The sequence below is a fragment of the Budorcas taxicolor genome, chromosome 15, assembly GCF_023091745.1.
Source record: "Budorcas taxicolor isolate Tak-1 chromosome 15, Takin1.1, whole genome shotgun sequence".
In the NCBI taxonomy this organism is placed as follows: domain Eukaryota; kingdom Metazoa; phylum Chordata; class Mammalia; order Artiodactyla; family Bovidae; genus Budorcas; species Budorcas taxicolor.
In genome coordinates, this window is record NC_068924.1 from 48,322,334 (window position 1) to 48,339,954 (window position 17,621).

General features: G+C 36.4%; 1 pseudogene; it reads left to right on the top strand.

The window, feature by feature from the left end:
• Positions 1-1,219: 1,219 nt before the first annotated feature.
• On the top strand, positions 1,220-2,167 carry LOC128060910 (olfactory receptor 51A7-like; annotated as a pseudogene).
• The last annotated feature ends 15,454 nt before the right edge of the window (positions 2,168-17,621 follow it).

Here is a 17,621-nt window from a genome sequence, read left to right on the forward strand (position 1 = left end):
AAATGTAGGAGAGTTCAACTTTCTGAGGGGAATCGTGGCTTAGGCAGTGAAGAAACTGCTTGCAATGTGGGAGACCTGGGTTTGATCCCTGGGTCGGGAAGAGCTCCTGGAGAAGAGAATGGCAACCCACACCAGTATTCTTGCTTGGAGAACTCCATGGACAGAGGAGCCTGGCAGGCTATAGTTCACGGGGTTGCGCAGAGTCAGACATGACTAAGTAGCCAACAACACTTTTAACTTTCTCCACGTTCTTGTCGGCAGTTAAAATTGTCTTTTTTATTTTAGTTCATCTGTGTACATGAATAGCCATCTGATTTGATTTTGACTTGCATTTTCCTAATGACTAATGATGTTAAAGGATCTTCTTGTCTTCATTGTAGAGTTGTAATAGTCCTTCATATATTTTGTATACAAGTCCAGATATATTATTTGCAAACATTTTTATTCTGTGGGTTGTTTTTCTCACTTTCTTGTTGAAGTCATTTGAATATTTCTTAATGTTGATGAATTGTTTTTTACATATGTGCATATTTATGTAATGAATTTCATATTTAGCTTTCTGTTTGTGCCTTTGATGTCATATACATTGTTTAATCCCAGGTCAAAAAAATTCATTATCTATGTTTCCTTCTAATACCTTTAATGCTTTAGCTCTTGAACTTATGTCTATGATATATTTTAAGAGAATTTTTGTATAAGGTATGAAATAGGGGTCTAATGTCATTATTTGGGGTGTGGATATTCAGTTGTCCTAGCCCCATTTTTTTTTAAAGAATACTGTTTCTTAAAGTTAAATATTCTTCAGCAACTACAAATGCAATGCAATTGTGGTAAGTCATGCCCTCTATGATCCTATATTTATCCATACATTGTTCCAGCTAAAGGCCATCACTATCTAAAAAACAATGGTATAGGAAATAGACCTTGTGAAATTTACTGCTTCTTTTATGTATGCTAAATCTAAGGGGGAAAAAGATTATAGCTAACTGTTGGTGGTTACTTGTTTATGTTTCTCTTGATATCCTACTTATATGCATGGGTCCTGATACTATTTCTATTTATGTATTATGAAATATTATCTTCATACTGTGAATTACAGGAAAATAGCTGAAGTCCCAAGATTTGTACCAAGCAGTTGACTGAAGCATGTACATTTGAACTAATCTATTTCTTCCACTGCAGGAAGGCCTTTGCAAGAACCACATTGTGATTCCTTTATACTCCTGCAATGTCCATCTTTAACATTTCTGAAGGGGAAATCTCTGCCTTCTTCCTGATTGGGATCCCCAGGATGGAGCATGTGCACATTTGGGTCTCTGTCTCCATCTGCCTTATACATCTTGTTGCTATCCTGGGGAGATGTACCATCCTCTTTCTAATAAAAACAGAGACCTCTCTGCATGAGCCCATGTATTATTTCCTCTCCTTGTTGGCCTTCTCTGATTTAGGATTATCCATCTCCTCTCCTCCTATCATGCTGAGAATCTTCTTGTTCAATGCCACTGGAACTTCCCCTGATACCTGTTTTGCCCAGGAGTTTTTCATTCATAGATTCTCAGCTATGGAGTCATCAGTTCTTTTTATCATGTCCATAGATCACCTTATGGCCATCCACAACCCTCTGAGATACTTCTCAATTCTGACCAGTGCCAGAGTCATTAAAGTTGGCCTTGTATTCACAGCATTATGCTTTTGTTTGTTGTTGTTTTCCCTTTTATTGTAAAGAGGCTGAAATTCGTAAGAAACGCCTTCTATCCCACTCCTACTGTGTCCACCAGGGTGTTATGAAACTGACCTGTACTGAGAACAGGGTCAATATCACCTCAGATTGTTTATGGCTCTTACTTCTTTATTATATTTGTTGCGCATTTCTGCATCTTACATGCTAATCCTAAAAGATGTTCTGAGCATCACCTCACACAAAGGCAGTCTCAAGGTCCTCAACAATTGCATCTCCCACATCTGTGCTATCCTCATCTTCTAGGTGCCTACTGTCACCTTGGCTGCCCTTCACCACTTTGCCAAAAATGCTTCTCCAGTTATTAGGGTCACCATAGCTGGTATCTTCCTTCTGGTTCCCCCTCTAATGAATCCCATCGTGTACTCTGTAAAAAGTCAGCAGATTAGAAATCGAATCCTGGTAAAATTATGTGAGAAACAAAGTTGATGGGCAATTACAGCTGCAGTGGAAGCTCCCCTACTTGGCAATTCCTGAGCAACTGTAGAAATCTAAAGATGGTAATGAAAGAATAGAAACTGAATACAAGGATACACGGTACATACTTAGTGGGCCCATCAAATATCAAGTTGTTTCTTTAACTAAGCATTAACAACAATCTAGATTAGATGTTTTAGGAGTTAGGTTTGGAATTATAAACTTTTTATAGCTAAGTTTTCCACCTCTTCTCTGGTTTTTATCTCTATAGGCATCCAACTGTATATCAACCTTAACCACAGCAATATAGTCTCAATTAAGACTAAATAGGTTTTCAAAGTATTATTCTAAACAAAAAGACAAAAACAGTAAAATAACATGTTCCTTTGCAGAATAAAAAAGAAGCCAATTATGGCTCTAATGAACTCAAGCATGGTTAGCAGTATCTGAAGTGTGCTATGAGATTAACTACATATCCCCACACAAACAAAACATCTCTTACTTGTATGTGTATGCATGTTAGTCATTAGCAATTCAAATAAACTATTAAAAATTCCCCTTTCCTAAAGTACTATGAAATGCGTTTGGAGATAAAAGGCTTATATACATAAAATAATTTAAATGAAATGCAAAAAATTAATAGATAAGCAAATATTTATTTATATTTTCAATTGTTTGCAATACGAGCCTGGTAGGCTGCAGTCCATGGGGTCACTAGGAGTCGGACACGACGGAATGACTTCACTTTCACTTTTCACTTTTCACGCATTGGAGAGGGAAATGACAACCCACTCCAGTGTTCTTGCCTAGAGAATCCCAGGGATGGGGGCGCCTGGTGGGCTGCCATCTCTGGGGTCACACAGAGTTGGACACGACTGAAGCGACTTAGCAGCAGCAGCAGCATAAATTATCTCCTTTAAATGTACATTGAGTTATCTATTCTTTATCCAAGTATGTGCAATGCTATTTGTTATTTTTAAGCAGTATTATTTTTTAATTGTATCCTAAATCAGCTAAATCAATGTGCAAGTGACTTAAGAAGCAGATTTTAATCTTTGTCTTTGTCAGTACCCATTACATACCAGTTATTTGTTTGATTTAAAAACTTCATTATTTTAATCAGTTTTAAAGACATGAATGAAATACATAATTGTAAAGCCAAAGAATCAAGTAAACTATGTCTGAGAAATCCCATTAATGTAGAGCTCGCTTGTTCTACAAATCAATTTCTTGGGGCATAAAAGAAAATAAAAGCAAGTGAAAGTAGCACTTGGACATTATTTTAAAATGAAATAATACCATGTATATATAGGATCTAATCAGATCCTCACTGAAAGTTCCTAAATGAATTTAAATCTGCTTGTAATCAGAACTAATATCATTAATTCACACTCTGAAAAAAAAGCCTGCTTTAGTAAATGAGACATATACTCTATTGCAAGTGACAACAAATACTAAATCTTACCTTAATAAAATTTTCTTTAGGTTAGATATTACAATGGCTCACAGATGTGAAATTTGTAGGAACCTGGGGAGCCTTAGCATAACTAAGTGCGGGAAAAGGTCATCAGCATCATTAAACTCTCATTCTCTTCCTCCTGTCTTCCTACTTCTATCAGTGTTCTGGATGGAGCTAACCCACATGGTGTGCTAAGTAGACAAAAATTGGATAAATAGGCAGTAGGGACACTTTTTACTCCTTATTTAACTGGGCTTTCCTGATAGCTGAGCTAGTAAAGAATCTGCCTATAATGCAGGAGACCCTGGTTCGATTCTGGGTTGGGAAGATCTGCTGGAGAAGGGATAGGCTACTTACTCCAGTATTCTTGAGCTTCCCTTGTGGCTCAGCTGGTAAAGAATCTGCCAGCAATGCGGGAGACCAGGGTTCAATCCCTGGGTTGGAAAGATCCCCTGGTGAAGGGAAAGGCTACCCACTCCAGTATTCTGGCCTGGATAATTCCATGGACTCTATAGTCTATGGGGTCACAAAGAGTCAGACGCAACTGAGTGACTTTCACTTCACTTAACAGAGAAAAGAGAACTTTCACTATCAGCTCCATTTAGAGATCTAGGGAAAATATTGAATGTAGCTTTGTTAATATCCTGAAGCAGAACTGATCACTATACCCATATAGTGAATATAAATTTAATGTGATTTGGAAAATTGGCCATGTACAAATCTCTATCCCCCATTTCAATCATTGTGATTTAGCATATAAAGTAAGTTTATATATAAGTAACATATAAAATGAAACAAGTGAGTGAGTCTCTCAGTCATGTCCAACTCGGACTGTATAGTCCATGGAATTCTCCAGGCCAGAATACTGGAGTGGGTAGCCTTTCCCTTCTCCAGGGGATCTTACCATCCCAGGGAATGAACCCAGGTCTCCCATATTGCAGGCAGATTCTTTACCAGTGCTCAGAGGTTAAAGTGTCTGCCTCCAATGTGGGAGACCCGGGTTCAATCCCTGGGTTGGGAAGATTGCCTGGAGAAGGAAATGGTAACCCACTCCAGTATTTTTGCCTGAAGAATCCCATGGACGGAGGAGCCTGGTAGGCTATAGTCCACGGGGTCGCAAAGAGTCGGACACGACTGAGCGACTTCACCTTCACCTTCAATATACAAAATAAGGAAATTCTATTTCCAGAAAAGTTGGTGAAATGTTGGATAAGAATAAACCACACAAAAATAAATAAATTAAAATAGACCAAGAAAACCCAATAATTGTCTACTAAAACTGCCAAATATGGCAGACTGACACCAGTGAGAAATAATGTCAAGACCCTTACTTAAGGAAAATGATTAGTAAAAGATACATAAGAAATTAACTCATGCAGTAGCCTATAGGGATTTTATTTTAGATCTTAGAAAATACAGCCATCATTAAGCCACTGATTACAAACCAATGTATTAGTAATAATTTTTGAATCATTATGGAAATAAAGTCATTTTCAGAAGGCTATGCTTAAGTATAGAGACAGGCACCCAAGTATATGTCATCTTAACTCATGGCACATATACAGGAGCTACTGAAAGCCCTCTTCTCAATCTTGGCAAGGCACAAGAATCACATGGGAAGCTTTTAAAAGCTGGATCATAGTATAACATCACAGGCCAATTAAAGCAGAATGCAAAATTGTTTTTAAGCAGCTCTCCTATTGATGAATATTAAAGTTATATCCAAATTGTGGCTATAAAGTTTTAATAAGGATCCTTTAATAATTTCTTTAGAAATGGGGTTTTTACACCACTGAGTTGTATATTTATTTAGCTATGATAGATAATGCCAAACACTTTGTTGTCAAATAATTTGTATCAAATTACACTGTCACCAGTAAAGTGTTAGAGTATCAGTTGATTCATATTTTTACCAAAATTTGTGATTCTCAATCCTTTTAATGTTAGTTATTCTATTATGTATATCATAGTATCTCATTTAATATTAATTTGCATTTTTCTAAATGCAAATTGGAAGTGCCAGTTCAAGTACACTGCCTATTTTTAATGCTCTTTTCCTTATTCATCTGTAGGAATTCTTTATATATTCTTGTCAGATATATGTAATGAGAGGATGGGAAATAGATGGGGAAACAGTGAAAACAGTGTCAGACTTTATTTTTTTGGGCTCCAAAATCACTGCAGATGGTGATTGCAGCCATGAAATTAAAAGATGCCTACTCCTTGGAAGAAAAGTTATGAACAACCTAGATAGTATATTCAAAAGCAGAGACATTACTCAGCCGACTAAGTTCCGACTAGTCAAAGCTATGGTTTTTCCAGTGGTCAGGTATGGATGTGAGAGTTGGACTGTGAAGAAGGCTGAGCACTGAAGAATTGATGCTTTTGAACTGTGGTGTTGGAGAAGACTCTTGAGAGTCCCTTGGACTGCAAGGAGATCCAACCAGTCCATTCTGAAGGAGATCAGCCCTGGGATTTCTTTGGAAGGAATGATGCTAAAGCTGAAACTCCAGTCCTTTGGCCACCTCATGCGAAGAGTTGACTCACTGGAAAAGACTCTGATGCTGGGAGAGATTGGGGGCAGGAGGAAAAGGGGACAACCGAGGATGAGATGGCTGGATGGCATCACGGACTCGATGGACGTGAGTGAGTGAACTCTGGGATTTGGTGATGGACAGGGAGGCCTGGTGTGCTGTGATTCATGGGGTCGCAAAGAGTCGGACATGACTGAGTGACTGAACTGAACTGAACTGATCCCAGTGGGATGGTTTGCCTTTTCAGTTCTCATAAAAATGTCTTTCAGTGAATAGTTCTTTATTTTAATCAACTGCAAATGATCAATTATTTTTGCTTCAGGATTAATCTTTCTGTGTATTTGGTTTTATCAGGCTCATGAAAATATTATAATTTTTTCTTCTATAGTCTTTTTCTTTATGTATTTAGTACTTAGGTCTATTATCTAACTTATTTATTTATTTATTTATTTATTTTTAGTTTTTTATTTTTTTAATTTTAAAATCTTTAATTCTTACATGTGTTCCCAAACATGAACCCCCCTCCCACATCCCTCCCCATAACATCTCTGTGGTTCATCCCCATGCACCAGCCCCAAGCATGCTGTATCCTGCGTCAGACATAGACTGGCGATTCAATTCTTACATGATAGTATACATGTTAGAATGCCATTCTCCCAAATCATCCCACCCTCTCCCTCTCCCTCTCCCTCTGAGTCCAAAAGTCCATTATACACATCTGTGTCTTTTTTCCTGTCTTGCATACAGGGTCGTCATTGCCATCTTTCTAAATTCCATATATATGTGTTAGTATACTGTATTGGTGTTTTTCTTTCTGGCTTACTTCACTCTGTATAATCGGCTCCAGTTTCATCCATCTCATCAGAACTGATTCAGATGAATTCTTTTTAATGGCTGAGTAATACTCCATTGTGTATATGTACCACAGCTTTCTTATCCATTCATCTGCTGATGGACATCTAGGTTATTTCCATGTCCTTGCTATTATAAACAGTGCTGTGATGAACATTGGGGTACATGTGTCTCTTTCAATTCTGGTTTCCTTGGTGTGTATGCCCAGCAGTGGGATTGCTGGGTCATAAGGGAGTTCTATTTGCAATTTTTAAAGGAATCTCCACACTGTTCTCCATAGTGGCTGTACTAGTTTGCATTCCCACCAACAGTGTAGGAGGGTTCCCTTTTCTCCACACCCTCTCCAGCATTTATTGCTTGCAGATTTTTGGATCGCAGCCATTCTGACTGGTGTGAAGTGGTACCTCATTGTGGTTTTGATTTGCATTTCTCTGATAATGAGTGATGTTGAGCATCTTTTCATGTGTTTGTTAGCCGTCCGTATGTCTTCTTTGGAGAAATGTCTATTTAGTTCTTTGGCCCATTTTTTGATTGGGTCGTTTATTTTTCTGCAATTGAGCTGCATAAGTTGCTTGTATATTTTTGAGATTAGTTGTTTGTCAGTTGCTTCATTTGCTATTATTTTCTCCCATTCAGAAGGCTGTCTTTTCACCTTGCTTATAGTTTCCTTTGTTGTGCAGAAGCTTTTAATTTTAATTAGATCCCATTTGTTTATTTTTGCTTTTATTTCCAGAATTCTGGGAGGTGGATCATAGAGGATCCTGCTGTGATTTATGTCTGAGAGTGTTTTGCCTATGTTCTCCTCTAGAAGTTTTATAGTTTCTGGTCTTACATTTAGATCTTTAATCCATTTTGAGTTTATTTTTGTGTGCGGTGTTAGAAAGTGATCTAGTTTCATTCTTTTAAAAGTGGTTGGCCAGTTTTCCCAGAACCACTTGTTAAAGAGATTGTCTTTACTCCATTGTATATTCTTGCCTTCTTTGTCAAAGATAAGCTGACCATAGGTGTGTGGATTTATCTCTGGGCTTTCTATTTTGTTCCATTGATCTATATTTCTGTCTTTGTGCCAGTACCACACTGTCTTGATGACAGTGGCTTTGTAGTAGAGCCTGAAGTCAGGCAAGTTGATTCCTCCAGTTCCATTCTTCTTTCTCAAGATTGCTTTGGCAATTTGAGGTTTTTTGTATTTCCATACAAACCTTGAAATTATTTGTTCTAGTTCTGTGAAAAATATGGCTGGTAGCTTGATAGGGATTGCATTGAATTTGTAAATTGCTTTGGGTAGTGTACTCATGTTCACTATATTGATTCTTCCGATCCATGAACATGGTATATTTCTCCATCCATTAGTGTCCTCTTTGATTTCTTTCATCAGTGTTTTATAGTTTTCTATATATAGGTCTTTAGTTTCTTTAGGTAGATATATTCCTAAGTATTTTATTCTTTTCGTTGCAATGGTGAATGGAATTGTTTCCTTAATTTCTTTTTCTACTGTCTCATTATTAGGGTAGAGGAATGCAAGGGATTTCTGTGTGTTGATTTTATATCCTGCAACTTTACTATATTCATTGATGAGCTCTAGTAATTTTCTGGTGGAGTCTTTAGGGTTTTCCATGTAGAGGCTCATGTCATCTGCAAACAGTGAGAGTTTTACTTCTTCTTTTCCAATTTGGATTCCTTTTATTTCTTTTTCTGCTCTGATTGCTGTGGCCAAAACTTCCAGAACTGTGTTGAATAGTAGTGGTGAAAGTGGACATCCTTGTCTTGTTCCTGACCTTAGGGGAAATGCTTTTAGTTTTTCACCATTGAGGATAATGTTTGCTGTGGGTTTGTCATATATAGCTTTTATTATGTTGAGGTATGTTCCTTCTATTCCTGCTTTCTGGAGAGTTTTTATCATAAATGGATGTTGAATTTTGTCAAAGGCCTTCTCTGCATCTATTGAGATAATCATATGGTTTTTATTTTTCAATTTGTTAATGTGGTGAATTACATTGATTGATTTGCGGATATTGAAGAATCCTTGCATCCCAGGGATAAAGCCCACTTGGTCATGGTGTATGATCTTTTTAATGTGTTGTTGGATTCTGATTGCTAGAATTTTGTTGAGGATTTTTGCATCTATGTTCATCAGTGATATTGGCCTGTAATTTTCTTTTTTTGTGACATCTTTGTCAGGTTTTGGTATTAGGGTGATGGTGGCCTCATAGAATGAGCTTGGAAGTTTACCTTCCTCTGCAATTTTCTGGAAGAGTTTGAGTAGTATAGGTGTTAGCTCTTCTCTAAATTTTTGGTAGAATTCAGCTGTGAAGCCGTCTGGACCTGGGCTTTTGTTTGCTGGAAGATTTCTGATTACAGTTTCAATTTCCATGCTTGTGATGGGTCTGTTAAGATTTTCTATTTCTTCCTGGTTCAGTTTTGGAAAATTGTACTTTTCTAAGAATTTGTCCATTTCTTCCACGTTGTCCATTTTATTGGCATACAACTGCTGATAGTAGTCTCTTATGATCCTTTGTATTTCTGTGTTGTCTGTTGTGATCTCTCCATTTTCATTTCTAATTTTATTGATTTGATTTTTCTCTCTTTGCTTCTTGATGAGTCTGGCTAGTGGTTTGTCAATTTTATTTATCCTTTCAAAGAACCAGCTTTTGGCTTTGTTGATTTTTGCTATGGTCTCTTTTGTTTCTTTTGCATTTATTTCTGCCCTAATTTTTAAGATTTCTTTCCTTCTACTAACTCTGGGGTTCTCCAATTCTTCCTTTTCTAGTTGCTTTAGTTGTAGAGTTAGGTTATTTATTTGACTTTTTTCTTGTTTCTTGAGGTATGCCTGTATTGCTATGAACTTTCCTCTTTGCACTGCTTTTATAGTGTCGCAGAGGTTTTGGGTTGTTGTGTTTTCATTTTCATTAGTTTCTATGCATATTTTGATTTCTTTTTTGATTTCTTCTGTGATTTGTTGGTTATTCAGAAGTGTGTTGTTCAACCTCCATATGTTGGAATTTTTAATAGTTTTTCTCCTGTAATTGAGATCTAATCTTACTGCATTATGGTCAGAAAAGATGCTTGGAATGATTTCAATTTTTTTGAATTTATCAAGTTTAGATTTATGGCCCAGGATGTGATCTATCCTGGAGAAGGTTCCATGAGCACTTGAAAAAAGGTGAAATTCATTGTTTTGGGGTGAAATGTCCTATAGACATCAATTAGGTCTAACTGATCTAATGTATCATTTAAAGTTTGCATTTCTTTGTTAATTTTCTGTTTACTTGATCTGTCCATAGGTGTGAGTGGGGTATTAAAGTCTCCCACTATTATTGTGTTATTGTTGATTTCCCCTTTCATACTTGTTAGCATTTGTCTTACATATTGTGGTGCTCCTATATTGGGTGCATATATATTTATAATTGTTATATCTTCTTCTTGGATTGATCCTTTGATCATTATGTAGTGGCCTTCTTTGTCTCTTTTCACAGCCTTTGTTTTAAAGTCTATTTTATCGGATACGAGTATTGCCACTCCTGCTTTCTTTTGGTCTCTATTTGTGTGGTATATCTTTTTCCAGCCCTTCACTTTCAGTCTGTATGTGTCCCTTGTTTTGAGGTGGGTCTCTTGTAAGCAGCATATAGAGGGGTCTTGTTTTTGTATCCATTCGGCCAGTCTTTGCCTTTTGGTTGGGGCATTCAACCCATTTACGTTTAAGGTAATTATTGATAAGTATGATCCCGTTACCATTTACTTTATTGTTTTGGGTTCGGGTTTATACATCCTTTTCGTGTTTCCTGTCTAGAGAATATCCTTTAGAATTTGTTGGAGAGCTGGTTTGGTGGTGCTGAATTCTCTCAGCTTTTGCTTGTCTGTAAAGCTTTTGATTTCTCCTTCGTATTTGAATGAGATCCTTGCTGGGTACAGTAATCTGGGCTGTAGGTTATTTTCTTTCATCACTTTAAGTATGTCTTGCCATTCTCTCCTGGCCTGAAGAGTTTCTATTGAAAGATCAGCCGTTATCCTTATGGGAATCCCCTTGTGTGTTATTTGTTGTTTTTCCCTTGCTGCTTTTAATATTTGTTCTTTGTGTTTGATCTTTGTTAATTTGATTAATATGTGTCTTGGGGTGTTTCGCCTTGGGTTTATCCTATTTGGAATTCTCTGTGTTTCTTGGACTTGGGTGATTATTTCCTTCCCCATTTTAGGGAAGTTTTCAACTATTATCTCCTCAAGGATTTTCTCATGATCTTTCTTTCTGTCTTCTTCTTCTGGGACTCCTATAATTCAAATGTTGGAGCATTTCATATTGTCCTGGAGGTCTCTGAGATTGTCCTCGTTTCTTTTAATTCGTTTTTCTTGTTTCCTCTCTGATTCATTTATTTCTACCATTCTATCTTCTATTTCACTAATCCTATCTTCTGCCTCCGTTATTCTACTATTTGTTGCCTCCAGAGTGTTTCTGATCTCATTTATTGCGTTATTCATTATATTTTGACTCCTTTTTATTTCTTCTAGGTCCTTGTTAAACCTTTCTTGCATCTTTTCAATCCTTGTCTCTAGGCTATTTATCTGTGATTCCATTTTGATTTCAAGATTTTGGATCATTTTCATTATCAATATTCGGAATTCCTTCTCAGGTAGATTCCCTACTTCTTCCTCTTTTGTTTGGTTTGGTGGGCAACTCTCCTGTTCCTTTACCTGCTGAGTATCCCTCTGTCTCTTCATCTTGGTTATATTGCTGCATTTGGGGTGGCCTTTTTATATTCTGGTAATTTGTGGAGTTCTCTTTATTATGGAGCTTCCTCACTGTGGGTGGGGTTCTATCAGTGGCTTGTCAAGGTTTCCTGGTTAGGGAGGCTTGTGTTGGAGTTCTGGTGGGTGGAGCTGGGTTTCTTCTCTCTGGAGTGCAGTGGAGTGACCAGTAATGGGTTATGAGACATCAAAGGTTTTGGAATAATTTTGAGCTGCCTGTATATTGAAGCTCAGGGGAGTGTTCCTGTGTTGCTGGAGAATTTGCGTGGTATGTCTTGTTTTGGAACTTGTTGGCCCTTGGGTGGAGCTTGGTTTTGGTGTAGGTATGAAGGCATTTGATGAGCTCCTATTGCTTAATGTTCCCGGAATTCAAGAGTTCTCTAATGTTTTCAGGCTTTGGATTTAAGCCTCCTGCTTCTGGTTTTCAGTTTTATTTTTACAGTAGCCTCTAGACTTCTCCATCTATACAGCACCGATGATAGAACATCTAGGTTAAAGATGAAAAGTTTCTCCACATTGTGGGACACTCACAGAGGTTCACTGAGTTACAAGGAGAAGAGAAGATGGAGGGGGTAGTTAGAGGTAACTGGAATGAGATGCAGTGAGATCAAAAGAGGAGAGAGCAAGCCAGCCAGTAGTCACTTCCTTATGTGTGCTCTATAGTCTGGACCGCTCAGAGGTGTTTACGGAGTTATATGGGGAAGAGGAGAGGGAGGAAGTAGACAGAGGTGGCCAGGAGGATAAGAGAGAGGAATGAGAAGGAGAGAGACAAATCCTGCCAGTAACCAGTTCCTTAGGTGTTCTCCACCGTCTGGAACACACAAAGATTCACAAAGTTGGATAGAGAAGAGATGGGGGAGAAAAGAGACAGAGGCCACCTGGTGGAGAAAAAGGAGAGTCCAAAGGAGGAGAGAGTGGTCAAGCCAGTAATCTCGCTCTCAGGTAAACTTGGGTAGTGAAGTTTGGGTTTTTAAATGTACAAAATTGACAACAAAAACCTAAGAGCAAAGATTAAAAATCTGTTTTTGAAGACAATGGTCTGCTTTTCTGGTTGCCTGATGTCCTCTGCCAGCCTACAGAAGTTGTTCTGCGGATTTTGCTCGGCGTTGAAATGTTCTTCTGAGGAATTTGTGAGGGAGAAAGTGGTCTTCCCGTCCTATTCCTCCGCCATCTTTTCAGTAATCCCTCTATTATCTAACTTAAATTAATTTTTGATAAAGTTTAAGACTTTTTCTCACTATTTGTCTATACATTATTTGATTTCTTGAATTGAACCTTCTTTTACCTTTTGAATTATGTCACTGTCATAAATCAAGTGATATTAAATGTATGTGTCAGTATCTGAAATGTTTTATTCCATTACTTTGTCTAATTCTCATGTTAATACCACACTGCTTAATAAATGCAGCTTAAGAGTTAGTCATGAAATGTAATGCTTAATTCATCCAACTTTTTTTTTCATATCCTGGCTTATTTTACATATCATGGCTCTTTGTGATCTTATATAAAATTTAAAATCAACTTGTCAGTTTTCCCAATAAAATCTACTAGAATTGGATTAGAATTTTACTAAATCAACATGTCTTTTGGGGAAGAACTGTCATCTTAACATCATAGAGTTTTCAAAAAAATAAGATATATCTATTTTTTAGATCTTCTAGAAATTGTTTACATTATTCTGGCATACAGTTTAAAATCTTGGAAGTATTTTATTACATGCATTTTAATATATTTGATATTTTAAAGTCTATTGTACATGACTTTTTAAATTTTAATTTCAGATTTTTTCAATTATGCAGAATTTGTTTTGTATATGGTTTTTATATCAGGCAATCTTTTCTAATTTCACTTATGTTTAATGTTTACATATGTTATGTTGACCATTTAACCATTGGCTAACACAGATATTTTTGCTTTATCCTTTAAAACTGTTATACTTTCATTTCTTTTTTGGACATTTCATATAATTTTGGACAAAAATACTGAGAAGCATCTTTGACTTTTCCTTACATCCATGGGTAAATGTTCAACATTTTTTTCATTAAAATAATGTCAGTTTTTTGTATTTTTAAATTGTTTAAATAATTTTATCTATGTATTTATTGACTGTACTGGGTCTTCACTACTGTGTGGTCTCTTCTCTAGTTTGTGGAGAGCGTGGGCTTTCTCTAGTTGCAGTGCATGGGCTTCTCATTGCAGTGGCTTCTCTTGTTGCTGAGCACAGGCTCCAGGGGACATGGGCTTCAGTAGTTGTGATTCCTGGGCTCTAGATCACAGGTTCAATAGTTGTGACATGCAGGCTTAGTTGCTCTGTGGCATGTGGGATCAGGGATTGAACTTGTATCTCCTGCATTGGCGTGTGGATTCTTTATCACTGAGCTACCTGGGAAGCCCAGCTTTTCTATTTTTATATATGTTTTTTTCAAATTAAAGTACTACTCTTCTACTTCTAATTTACTCAGAGTTTTGTAATTAAAAATATTTTAATTTTATTTAATGAGATAATCATTTGGTTTTTATCCCTTTTTCTATTAGAATAAGGCACATTCATAATTTCTTTGAAGTATAATTTCTTGGGATAACCTGTATTTTACCATGACATATTATCTTTTTTATGGGTCACTATATACTATTTACTGTTTGTTAAATGTATGGATCTATGTTCATAACCATATTAGCCATTAATTACTTTTTCTTACATTTGTCTTGTATAGATGTCACTCATGAAGCCAATTAGAAATTGGTGTATTTTCTGAAAGAGCATGTACAATATTGATATTATTTCTTTCTTAAAGGCATGCAGTGAATTCATATGAAGCCCTCTTGACTTTAAGTTTTCTTTGAAAACTTTTTGTTAAAAAAAGTATTAAAAATTTTTGACAGATATGAAACAATCCAGATTTTCTCTTTCTTGTTTGAGTTCTGGACACTAATGTTTTTCAAAGGCATTTTCCATTTAAGTTAACTTATGTACAGTAAAAAGAGTTGTTTATTATATTCATCATATTTATTTAACTTTATATCTGTTAGATCTATATATTATGTTCCTATTTTCATTATTAATATGCACTTTGTTTTCTCTCTTGATCAATTTTCCTAAGTTTTTAAATGGATTTTCTTTATTAAACTTTTCAAATTACAAAATTTCTGCTTTGTTGACTTTTTCTATTTTATGATAGATTTCCATTTCACTGACTTTTGACCTTACCTTCTTTTCTCCTTTGGATTTAACATATATTTCTTTTAATATCTTCTTGAAATGGATGTTATATTTTTGTTTTCAACCTATTCTTCTTTCCTGATAAATGAACTTCACCTGTATTTTACCGTAGAGGTACTGCTTAAGCTGCATCCCATCTATTTGATATGCATGTCTTTATTAACATTTAGTACATAGGACCAAGAAAAACTTCAACTAAACTGTAATGTTTTGTTTTATCACAAGCAAATAACATCAAAGTTGTATCACAAAACATTTATGATATACTTCATAATGCATATTTATTATAATATAGTTATGTTTTAAATATACTTTATATACAAGCAAAACTTTCTAATAGTATGTAAATTAAACATTGCTGTCAGTTTATAAAATAAAAATTCATATGAATAGACATTACATTTACCAAAATCTGTGCTTTTACTCTATGACAGACATAGCTATTAATAAATGGAAACCATACTAAAGATAAAAAAGATAAAAATGCAGTCCCCTCATTCATTCAAGAAACATTTACAAGCTACCACAAGCCGTTCAATGTGCTATTGACTGGACATATCAAATAAAAAGGACAAACGCCCTAAATGCCCCGTTGTAGGTTAATTGCATCATCATCAGGACTTTTCTGGTGGCTCAGATGGTAAAGCGTCTGTCTACAATACAGGAGACCTGGGTTCGATCCCTGGGTCGGGAAGATTCCCTGGAGAAGGAAATGGCAACCACTCCAGTACTCTTGCCTAGAAAATCCCATGGGCAGAGGAGCCTGGTGTCCATGGGGTCGCAAAGAGTCACACATGACTGAGCGACTTCACTTGGGACAAATGGGATCAGTCTCCAAAGCTGGACAAAAAGTAAATAAACGCATACAACCATCATCACAATTATTATACACACACACACACATACACACACACATATGCACACACTAATAACAAGGAACCAAAATTAATCCTTCTATCTCTTTTATAAGAAGGACCCAGAGAACATTCAGAGATAAAGAAAGAGTGGAAGTTAGAAAATTCTTGACTATCTAGCCAAGAGGATTTCTTTTGAGGGGATGAAAACAATAGGACATTGGTAAAATAAAATTATTATGATAAAATTTAGAAAGAACTTATTCCAGAAAATTATGGTTATATTTTGTTGTGCTTCCTCTTTTTGGTCAATTCAATATTTGCTCTTATCCAAAAGCTATGTATTAATGGAAGTGAGTATAGATATAATTTCAAGAGCATGTTCCTTAAGATCCTCAAACTACCATTTTGTTTCCTTGCAAAAGTACAACAAAGATAACATCACATGTTCTATATTAGTCCCCAAAATTAACTAGTAGGCAATTTAGGATGCTGAAAATAGTATGAAATTCCAGACAACCATTCAATCCCTAACTTCTTACATATTGACCATTCCAATTGCTTAATATATGTTTAGTTATCAGGAATCAGACCTCAGCTCCTACCTTACCTCTAATGTACAACCCTGATATGACCTTGGACAGACTACTTGAACTCCTTGAGAAATATTTTCTTGATCAATAAAATAAAGATAATATTTATCATTGTTCAAAAGATTCAAAATCATTATCCGACAATGAATGAAACTCAATAAATGGAACAATTTAGATTCTTAATTTAAATTTTGGCTAATACTAAGTGCAAAATGTGAGAGAGAAGAGTTTAAAGGGCTCAGATTTTGAACTTGTGACATATTAAGTATAAAAGATTAATATGCCCTACATAAAGGACAGATTGGGAAAGGGAGAGATTACATCTAATTTAAACAAGTTGATTTTAAGGGATATTTAGTTAACAGTGTTCAGGAACATTTAGAATCATGGATCTAGAGTTCAAGAGTAAAGGCTAGGCTAAAATAAATGTCATAGGATGTTTGTTTCACATCACTTCCATGAATGCTAAGGTTCATCTCATAGCATCTCTGCTTTGACATTGTCCATGGCAGAGAAGCAATATCTGAGTCGAACACCCAACAGAAATATCAGGAGACTTTATTTAAGATTTACCATACCTCTATCATGCTCAGTTATAAAGGACCTACCAACTGAAATAAACCCTAGCTCAAAGTCTAGACGGAGAAGTCAATGGCAACCCACTCCAGTACTCTTGCCTGGAAAATCCCATGGGCAGAGGAGCCTGGTAGACTGCAGTCCATGGGGTTGCTACTAGTCGGACACGACTGAGCGACTTCACTTTCACTTTTCACTTTTATGCACTGGAGAAGGAAATGGCAACCCACTCCAGTGTTCTTGCCTGGAGAATCCCAGGGATGGGGGAGCCTGGTGGGCTGCCGTCTATGGGGTCACACAGAGTAGGACACGACTGAAGCGACTTCGCAGCAGCAGCAGCAGCAAAGTCTAGATCCTCATTTACTTCCTTTACTGTTAACCATCTCTGTGGATTTACTATGTCTGCACATGATTATTTTTAGTCTCAGAATAGATCCAGCTTAGCTGAAATCCCCAGAGAACTCAGTGCGCCTAGAGGAGGTGACTTGGAAAGAAGAGGCAAACCCTCATATATAAGAAGGAGACTTTGGTAAGAGACAAATGGCTTCTGAGATTTTATGCTAGAATCCTTCAGCTGCTCTCAAGAGTCCTCTGCAAAATATCACATTCTCTGGTAAACTCTCAGATTATCTTTATCTACT